The sequence below is a fragment of the Armigeres subalbatus genome, chromosome 2 (genome assembly GCF_024139115.2).
Source record: "Armigeres subalbatus isolate Guangzhou_Male chromosome 2, GZ_Asu_2, whole genome shotgun sequence".
In the NCBI taxonomy this organism is placed as follows: domain Eukaryota; kingdom Metazoa; phylum Arthropoda; class Insecta; order Diptera; family Culicidae; genus Armigeres; species Armigeres subalbatus.
The window spans coordinates 151,437,052-151,447,173 of NC_085140.1; the positions used below are offsets into that span (position 1 = coordinate 151,437,052).

General features: G+C 37.3%; 1 long non-coding RNA gene across 1 annotated transcript; it reads right to left on the bottom strand.

Annotated features, from left to right (window-relative positions):
- Nucleotides 1–4,265: 4,265 nt before the first annotated feature.
- On the bottom strand, nucleotides 4,266–5,864 carry LOC134215292 (uncharacterized). Its single transcript, XR_009980103.1, has 3 exons — nucleotides 5,843–5,864; nucleotides 5,529–5,723; nucleotides 4,266–4,933 (listed from the first exon to the last, which is right to left on the bottom strand). It is a non-coding gene; the product is annotated as an uncharacterized LOC134215292 (long non-coding RNA).
- Between the last annotated feature and the right edge of the window lie 4,258 nt (nucleotides 5,865–10,122).

A 10,122-nucleotide genomic window follows, 5' to 3' on the forward strand; every position in this document is an offset into this window, starting at 1 on the left:
GACTACAATATCATCGATGTATACAAAAGCACATTCGGGAGATAATCCAGCCATAGCTATTGTCATCATACGCTGGAAACTATTTGGACTTACATTCAATCCAAACGGTAGTCGCGTAAACTGATAATGACCAGACTGTGTTGAAAAAGCAGTATATTTTCTGGAATCATTTTCCAAAGGAATTTGATGAAATCCAGACATCAAATCTAAAGTTGTAAAATACTTCGCTCTACCAAGTTGATCAAGAATCGTATCAATTCTTGGTAATGGGAATTTATCAGCCATTATTTTTTTGTTAAGTTGTCTGAAATCAACAACTAAACGCCACTTCTTTTCTCCATTATCTGATTTTTTCGGGACCAAAAGTATGGGTGAATTGTAAGATGACACAGATGGTTCAATAGTTTTATTTTGAAGCATCTTCTTCACTTGACTTTGTATTTCATCATGCTGAGCATGTATTGTCTTGTAATTGGGTATATACGTTGGAACAGCATCGTTTAACACAATGTTCTGTGAATAAAAATTATTGGTAGTTAACTTTTCCTCTGGTAAACAGAATATATCTGCATAATCTGTAATGAGTTTATTGAAATTTTTCTGTGAACTTTCTGGTAAATTGCAGACATCTAACTCCTTCAAAATATTCTGTACTCTCTCTGTAAAAACTTGTTTATTTTTGGAATATTTCATTATGCAATAATCCTTCAGTGGTTCTAAAATTGGATTAAATGATAAATTTGAAATATATACCGGATTATCAGTAGTATTTATAAATTTTACATATGGCATTTCTGGCGATATGATAGTATTTCCACAAAAATTCCTGGTAGAATTTCTTGTGAATGTACCACCACATCTTCTTGAATATGCAAATTTGAAATTTTTCGAATTACTTCACTTCTGTTAGGCAGAATAAATCCATTGTTTACGTTATCCTCAATTGGAATTGAAATTTTTATATTACCAACATTAAAATGTAATAACCATGTTTCATAATCAATTATGCATTTATTATTGGTTAGAAAATCTCTTCCTAAAATGCCATCTGTCGCAATAGGAAAGTTGCTAGGCACCACATGAAAGGTATGCCGTATTGATAAACCATGTTCAAAATGTAGGTCAGTTACCGTAGTTGCTAGTGTATAAACAGTTCCACTGGTTATACCCGTTAACCTTGTTTTAACTGCTGTATCAATAATTTGTGTTGGATTAATTTTGTCAGCTTTAAAGAGCGATACGTCAGCTCCACAATCGATTATAAAAGTACACTTGCGATTTGCCATGTGAACCTCAGCTGTTATGAAATTTGATGCGTTTAAATTAATGGTAAAGACGGTCATTTGCATTTTATTCCTATTTGTATTTACATTCGCCGGTCTAAAAAATGTTGTTGCGTTTGTTGGGGTTGCTGGTTTTGCACAACTTGCGCATACGTTTGGGTGGCTTGGCTCGGATGAATAGAACGATTTACAGATTGGTTAGCTGTTTGCATTTCGAATGTATTGTCTTGATAAGTTGTAACATTTCCAACTTGTGGGTTTAAATTAGAGAAATAAACACGAGAGAATCTGTTGCTGTTATGGTTTCCAAAATTCTGAAAACGATTGTAACCAACATCTCTATTTCGGAAATGGATATTTCTATTTCTTTGATTTGGAGTGGGATTAAAACTTCTGTTTGGTTGTCTATTATTGAAAGTTCTGGAAAACCGTGTTCGATCATACGATTGATTTCGGTTAGAATATGCATCTCGCGAGAAATTCGGTCTAAAATTTCTTGGAATGGTATCAAATTTACGAGTTTGTATATTTTTGGTTTGCAGAATTGCAGAAGTTTGAGTTGCATCGGGAACATTCTCAATCAAGACATTGATTGCATCCTTCAGGGTGTCAAATTTCCCTATTTTCAGCATCATTTTTGTTTCGCTGCTATAAGATTCCCTTGCCATGGTCTGTATGGCAAGTTTAATAGCCATTTTCTTTGCTACGTCAGCAGCAATTTCTTCTCTGATATAAGCTCCAGTCAGCTTGTCAGAAAGAAATTCTATTTGTTTTGTAAAGTTCTGTAGGTCATCGATATTTTTGAGTTTCAAATTTTTCAGACTTGATTGCGCTAAATCTGAATTACTTTTATCAGAACATTCTGATTTAATTTTATCGATTATCTCATCGAATTCCAGTGGTACGGCCACGAAGAGGTTTCGCGCCTTGCCACTTAATTTAGTTAATATTATTTTAATCGCAGCCTCCTTTTGTCCAGCTGGTATAATTGTTTTGACCAATGCTACCGCATCAGTAAAAGATTTTACTCCCTCGACGTTCCCATTGTATGATGGAATTAGCGTCGCTAGCTCGGAAGCTGTTTTTATCCATAGCCATGTTTAGTATACGATTATGTTTCACTCTGGAGTACCAAATAATTATTTTAGCAATAGTTTTTACCCTAATTTTAACTTTAGGTTGCTTTAAACCTTCTAATGAAAATTTATTTTGGTCGTCTTCCTGAATTGTTTCTGTCTGACCATCATTCAAAATTACTTCACTAGTATCCAGTAATGTAATGCATTGATTGTATCTCAATTTTACCGCAGAATAAGTTTCAACTTCTGAATTCCACTCTTTTGCACTAATTCTATGTTCATAACTTTTCAGGATTTTTCTATAACGTTCAATATTTTGATTCAAATTTTCCTTTTTATTCAAAATATTCTCCAATGATCTTGCTCTGTATTTACTTTTCTGCAAATTTAAATGCTCTTTAGAAATTAATTGCTCAATTTCGCGCAATTGATTCATTGATTGTTAAGATCTCAATTAAGTTGATATGCTTATTCTAATTTTACTAATTCCTTCCAAGTTCTAGGGGTATTTTTAGATTCCTTAGTAAATTCTGGTTGCCATTTTCACTCATATATGAAATTTCAGCAAATAATTCCTTATCAAATGTACCATTTATCCTTAATTCATTGTTTTTCCTATCAACTTCTAAGGCGCGCACATAATCAACATTGTGCCAATTATTTAGCTCTGCCACAACTCTGGCGGATCCGTTCATTTTTGTTTCCATTTTGCGATTTAATTTAATTTACAAGGCTCAGAAATTTTTGATAACATAAGAAAAATCAATCATAATAGATATTCCACAATAATCTAACACTTCAATAAGAATAGATATTCCACAATTATGTTTATCATGTAATTGAAATCCATCAGCTGACTTACATTATTTTACGCTGGTGCTCCTTGTTGCATTCATAAGCTGTTACGTTCCTCCGTCACCTTTCTCCTCTTCCTTCAGAAAACCCGCCTGCCGACTCCCGCCGACAGTGGTCTCGCCTGCAGTTGAATGTTTATTTTCGTTGTTCACTTCGCACCAAAGGCAGAAATATGCATTTTTTTTTTTCACTTGTATCGTCACTCGGTGGGTCACTTCATCATCAATTAGTGTTTGTTTTGATTCTTCTTTCGCCAATGCATGTACAAAGGTTACGCACAGTTATTTAGTAGGAGCCATGTGTAAAAAGCAGTTATTTTTTTTTGTGTCCATGCACTGCACCGTCGCATCTCACTGTTAATTGTTTTGTTTATTGAGAACTGTGTCAACTGGGGCGCAATAATTTTCACTCCGCGCTCTATACTGTTTGCGCAAATACAGCCTTTTGGCGGCTTTTACCATCATTTTCTTAGCCAACTTCGCCACATTTTTTAATTATTATCCAAAGAGTTTGGATAATTAATAAGCACAAAATAATATTCAACTTCGCACTATGGTCTTCGTGGAAGCCTGTATGAACTTCCTGATTTTCAACTATGGTGACTGTTTGATCGCCGATAGTTTTAGCACTTTCTTCTTTAGATGCTCCTTTGCCCATTTTATTTGCATCTCATTTACTGCATTTTAAGAAAATGTTTTCACTAATGCACTTAGCACTTTTTACTATCACTGATTTTTTAAAGTCCGAACATTGCACGTCCGAAAGTCACTCGTCGCCATATAATACGCTGGTACTTGGGGTTAGGAGCACGTGATATTTGATGAACTTTCCAGTTTGACTGTTACTCTAGAACTATATTTCAGATTTCAGATTTGTACAATTGAAACTTAAACTCTACACAATTATTACATTTCTACACTACAATATAATTATGGGAGGTGCGTGTATGTACATAACAAATTCTATTTGAACCAATCACTTTCGAGTTGGCTATCCATGCGACATATGTTTTGAAAACAACATATGCCTTTTCTACTCAGGTGGCATATTGATGACTGCTCATAACATAGAATGTATGTCAAGAAAGAATGAGAACACGTAGCTTGAATTGGATGGTAATTTGAGCTTTTGTTTAAAAGTGTCCAAAACATATTATGGTTCAAGTAAGGAAAACATGTGCATGTAATAAATTCAAAGGAGGTCGCTACGAAAGTAGGTCTGTTAATAAATTTGACTACACATGCACTTGAGTGTAATGTTGCTAAAGGCAGTTGTATCCAATTGCAATTTATGACTTGTTAAATGAAATGTACATGTGAGGTCTGATCCAAACATGTTGAAGTTGTTTCAGAGGAATTTCGAGATGAATAAATTAATCAACAAGATTGAGTATGCTACAATGAGGTTCAATCAAAGTTAGAGGAGTACTGCGCCAGAGTTACGGCGTTCTTTGGGAGTCGAGTGTCACGTCTGAGGTGCGACAACGGAGGAGAATATACCGGAAAAATATTTCGCAAGTTTTGTCGCACTCAGGGTATCAGCGTGGAGGCCACCGTTCCGTACAGTCCACAGCAGAACGAAGTGGCAGAAAGGATGAACCGTACACTGTTGGAAAAATCGCGATCGATGGTGCACGAGGCAGGAATGGACAAATCCATGTGGGGTGAGGCCGTATTGACATCAGCTTACGTAAGTAACCGAAGTCCTACATCAGCGCTGAAAGAGAAGAAAACACCGTATGAGGTATGGTATGGAAGGAAACCCAACATCGATAAAATGCGAGTATTCAGTTCTGCAGCTTACACTTGGGTGCCAAAAGAAAAACGCAGTAAAGAATATTATGGTTGGTTATACGACGAACGGTTATCGAGTATGGGATCCACGGAAGCGGAAAATTACCATTGCACGAGATGTGGTATTCGATGAACAGCAAGAAGATAGTGCTGTCGCACCAAATTGCGTCAAAAATGTTCTATCCAGCTTTCCACATTCGCCATAATGGCGGCTGCTATAAATAAATCTGACAGTAACTGCTTCCGACGCCGAATTGTTTCCGACGCCGAACTTTTTCCGACGCACGGTGGTCGTATCTAAGCAACTGTTTCACATTGTTTATTTATTGTAAAAAAATGGAGCGACTCGAACCAAATCGATTTTTTTTGTAATAAGCTTTTAATATTTCAAAATATATTCTGTGTATCCTCAATATGATATAACGTTTTATGTTTTAGGTAGAAGTTATTCTTCCAGGAGGCAACTAATACTATTGATATAAAGGCCTATAGCATGATGATTCCCAACCAAGAAATACCTGAATGCAGCGCAGATTTTATCACTCCGACCCGACTAGTTCCTAGCATTTAGATTTAAATTAGACAAACAGCTACACTATTAGGATGTGAGTTCTGGTTTCGATGAAGTTGTTTTTTTAATATTTCATTCACAATCCTCTATTTGCCTCTATCGGACTTCGGCAAATGCTAATTTGTTTCTCTGAAAATCAATGCTGAAATCGAAAATACTCAGTACTAATTGTCGGAGTCTTTTATACTTGAAATAAATCACAACACATTTTTCTTTTTTAAATATATGTATTTTTATATTTTCGAATTTTTCACCACTCACTTTTTCTTCACTTCCACCATCAACAACATCCGTCTTAAAACTGACCCTTCTTCTGTTACCCGATGCTAGCAGACTCCCTATTCTTTTTATTCCTCTCTTTCTCTCTTTCTGACGCTCATATTTTTTTATTTGACACACACAATACACTGTTAAACATGTTTAACTAATTCTGAGTAATAAGAAGTAGAGCTTTGGGTTCATTACCCAAATATTACAATTTAATTTTAATCTATTTCATCTCAATCCTACACTAATGTTCAGTACAAGTGACAAAAATTGATTTGTTCGTTGGATTGCGTATCAAACGTGTACTACCTGTGTGCTGGGTCAGCCTCATTAATATTGCTTTATTCTAATTGTTTTTTTTTCGCATATGGAAAGCGTTCCTCCGTTAACTTATGATCATTTTGCTCTAGGCGCATCATAAACCGCTGACCTTATGTGATCGACAACTATAACCGTTGGAATGTTGGAACATACGGCTCTGAGTTCATAGGTTTGCGCATCATCGGTAAAGGAGAACGTGCTCGAGCTGCAGCGAGTAGCCGATAGTTCTAGACCGATAGGCAATCTGCACAAAAACACTATACTAACATCCGAAGAGATGAAACAGATCCTCCACATCGATTCACCGCCGCTGAATAATATATTCATTCGATGATTTCGATCAAAAGCCTCCGTCTTTATTCAATTGAAGGCCCAAAAAGTAAATTAGCAATTGTCGACACTCGCGGAACCAATCAAACCAAGGGAAAATAAATCTACACAGAACACAATATTCCGTATTATTGTATTGTATTATATAAGCACATGCACAGCTAGTATTAGAAGATGATATTCCGCATTATAATATCACACTTGTGGTTCAACAAAGCAAATTTTAGTATTAGAGAATTTAACAAATAATATTTTTGAATTAAACACATAAAAACACTGTAAAATCCTTGAAGCATTTTTCGTATCGTTAACGTTGTTATGTTAATATAAAATATTTACAAAAACAAGACGAAACAGCACCAGTATTTGTCATTCCGATCTAAGCTGTAAAAAAAAATCCGATATATATTCAAAACATACAGCTTGTCTAATTTAAATCTGAATAATTCGCAATAACTCGAATCTGAATGCTGCTTTCACACATGTATTAGATGGGGACCATCATGTAAAAAAAAACTTCATATCCAGGTGTATACTGAAATTTTTGTTGCCTGAAAAAGGACTTCGACCTACAACATAAGAAAACGTATTATATTTGTGAATTGATGATATGGAGGATAAGTTTTTAATTATTAGAAACATGTTACAAGTTACTGAAAAAATCCCTATTTTCCTCGAGTCACATTATTTTTCTTAATAAACAAACAATGAAGTTGCTAAGTTACGACGAGCGTCGAAAACAGTTCAGCGTCGGAAGCAGTTACTGTCAGATTTATTTATATCAGTCGCCATTATGGCTAAGCGTGGAAAGCTGGATACAGAAATGCAGAAACAGAAGATCCAGAAGTTAACTTGGAACGAAATGGCTCCGAACTGGAACAGCAAGTCACCATCGAGCCACATGAGGACGCAACGTCGGACGCAAATGAAGATTATCCGACATCTGATGAGAACGATGAAGCTGATGACACCGCGCTCCCTTCGCAACCAGAACGTGTTGACAGCCCAACAGTATGCAACACGAGGCGCAGCGAACGGGAGCGCAAACTTCCCGGTAAGTTTCTTAACTTTATTACCGGTTTGAGAGCATCTACTGCGGCTGATTGTTCTACAGGTATTTCTGAGGACCAAGATGATTCGACGCTGGCGTTTGCATTGAACGCTGAAACTTTTGTAGAAAACCTGCCGACTACAATCGACGGGTTGCGACGACGAAGCGATTGGATAAACTGGAAAGAAGCCATCACAAGCGAGTTGAGTCGCTTAATAAAACGGAACGTGGGAACTTGTCCCGAAACCACAAGGCAGGAACATCGTTGAATGCAAATGGGTGTTCAAGATAAAAAGAGATGAAGCTGGAAACGTCGACAAATATAAAGCTCGCCTGGTCGCCAAGGGTTATTCGCAGAAAAAGGGATATGATTACGATGAAACGTATGCACCCGTAGCAAAGGGGACCACGGTAAGAGTTCTGCTGGCAGTAGCGAAACAAAAGCAATATCACGTCCACCAAATGGACGTAAAGACCGCGTTTCTAAATGGACAGCTGCAGGAAGAAATTTTCATGCGACAACCTGAAGGCTTCATTCAAGGTGATCCCAGGCTAGTGTGTCGTCTCAAGAAGGCACTTTATGGATTGAAGCAGGCCTCACGGAGCTGGAATTCGGAGTTCCATAATTTCATCCTTCAGCTTGGCTTTCGACGTTCGAATGTGGATAGCTGTCTCTACTGGTGGCGTAAGAATGAGAATGTAGTATATCTGCTACTCTATGTTGACGACATTATCTTAGTGTCCAACAGTTTGGATATAATCGCCGATATAAAGAAAAGGTTATCAGCCAGGTTCGAGATGACGGATGTTGGTGAACTGAAGGTGTTCCTAGGACTCAAGATCGAACGAAATCAAGCGAATGGAACAATGAAAATTAGCCAGCCTAAATATGTTTGCGATTTACTCAAACGTTTCGGTATGGCAGACTGCAAACCCATAACGACGCCGTTGGAACCAAATCTTAAACTTCAACGATGTGAAGATAAAGCTGCAATCACCACCGAACCGTATCGTGAACTTATAGGGTGCTTAAGTTACCTGGCATTTACAATAAGACCGGATATCAGTGTTGCGGTTAATTTCTTTAGCCGATACCAATCAGCCCCAACCAGAGAGCACTGGAGTCATCTGAAACGGATTCTCCGGTATCTGAAAGGAACTACGAACTACGGTTTGCACTTTTGCAGAAAAGAAGGATCGAAACCATTAGCAGGATATGCTGACGCTGACTGGGGTAACGACTCGGGTGACCGGCGACCAATCTAAGGTAACGTGTTTCAAGTGTTTGATGGGACAGTTTCTTGGATAACCAACCCGCAAGCAAAGCATCGTTGCACTGTCCTCAACTAAAGCTGAGTATTTTTCGCTCAGTCATGCCGTTTGTGAAGCAATTTATCTAAGAAATCTTATACTCGAATTCGGTATCCCACTTGATCATCCAGTGATTCTGTATGAAGATAATCAATCTTGCATATGCATTGCCCAAGAGCCACGTGACCACAAAAGGATGAAGCACGTGGATATCCGCTATAATTTCATTCGCGAGAAGCTGCAAGTTCAAAATCCAGTACATTCCAACAAAAGATCAATTGGCGGACTTGTTCACCAAAGGATTGGCTCGCGGACAATTCGAAGTGCTGAGAACTAAGCTAGGATTATTCGGTTGAGCAGGGGTGTTGGATAGCAACCGAAGAGTAGCAGCATAGCAACCTAGAATAACAAATTATAGTAGGCATAAGTTTTCTTCAATAAAATATTTTCACCACTTCCAATGTAACACTTAACAAATCCAGACGTGTTTTCATTACCACTGCCTAATCAATAAAAACAACCAAACAGATACCAATCCGAGTTATCAGAATTAAGCCTAGCAGACCCGACAAACTTCGTTTCGCCTAAAATTGATTTATTCTCTTCCATTTGTATGGGATCCCCCCTTTCCAGAAGGGGGAGGGGCTTCGAACCATCACAGAAACATATCTCCCCTTCCAAAAACTCCAAATGCCAGATTCAGATTACAGGTTCAGATAGACAGAAATTCATTTTTATCTATATAGAATAACAATATAGTTCACTCTAGCTGATTCCAAATTCCAACGGTCTTCACAGTAGCGACGCGGGTCACAAAGCAATGTAATGAAGAGGCATTCCGAGGGGTATTAAAAAGTATAATGGAATATGCATTAAACAAGTCGAAATAATATCCCCAAAAAAGTTGACCCCATTCTGATATCTTAATTTGACAATAAAATTTAAAAAAAATATATAATTCAAATATAGTTAAACATTGTAAAACTATAGTGTAATTTTTGCAATTGACCTTTCCTGTCAAAAATTGTATGTCGTTTTATTGTCTCAGTCGATTCTCTGGCTTATTTAAACAATATTTAAAAAATTTTGAAAGCGAGGACAAAAATCGAAAAAGTGCTGTTTTTTTTTCAGAGTTACCGTGCACGTGCTTTAGTTGGTGGTGCATAAGACGCGTTTTAAGCCTTCTCGTACGAACGAAGTAGGTGATGCGCTTCTAAATTGCGCGCCTCCGTGTAGTTGCCATGCGCCTCATGTGCAGCGC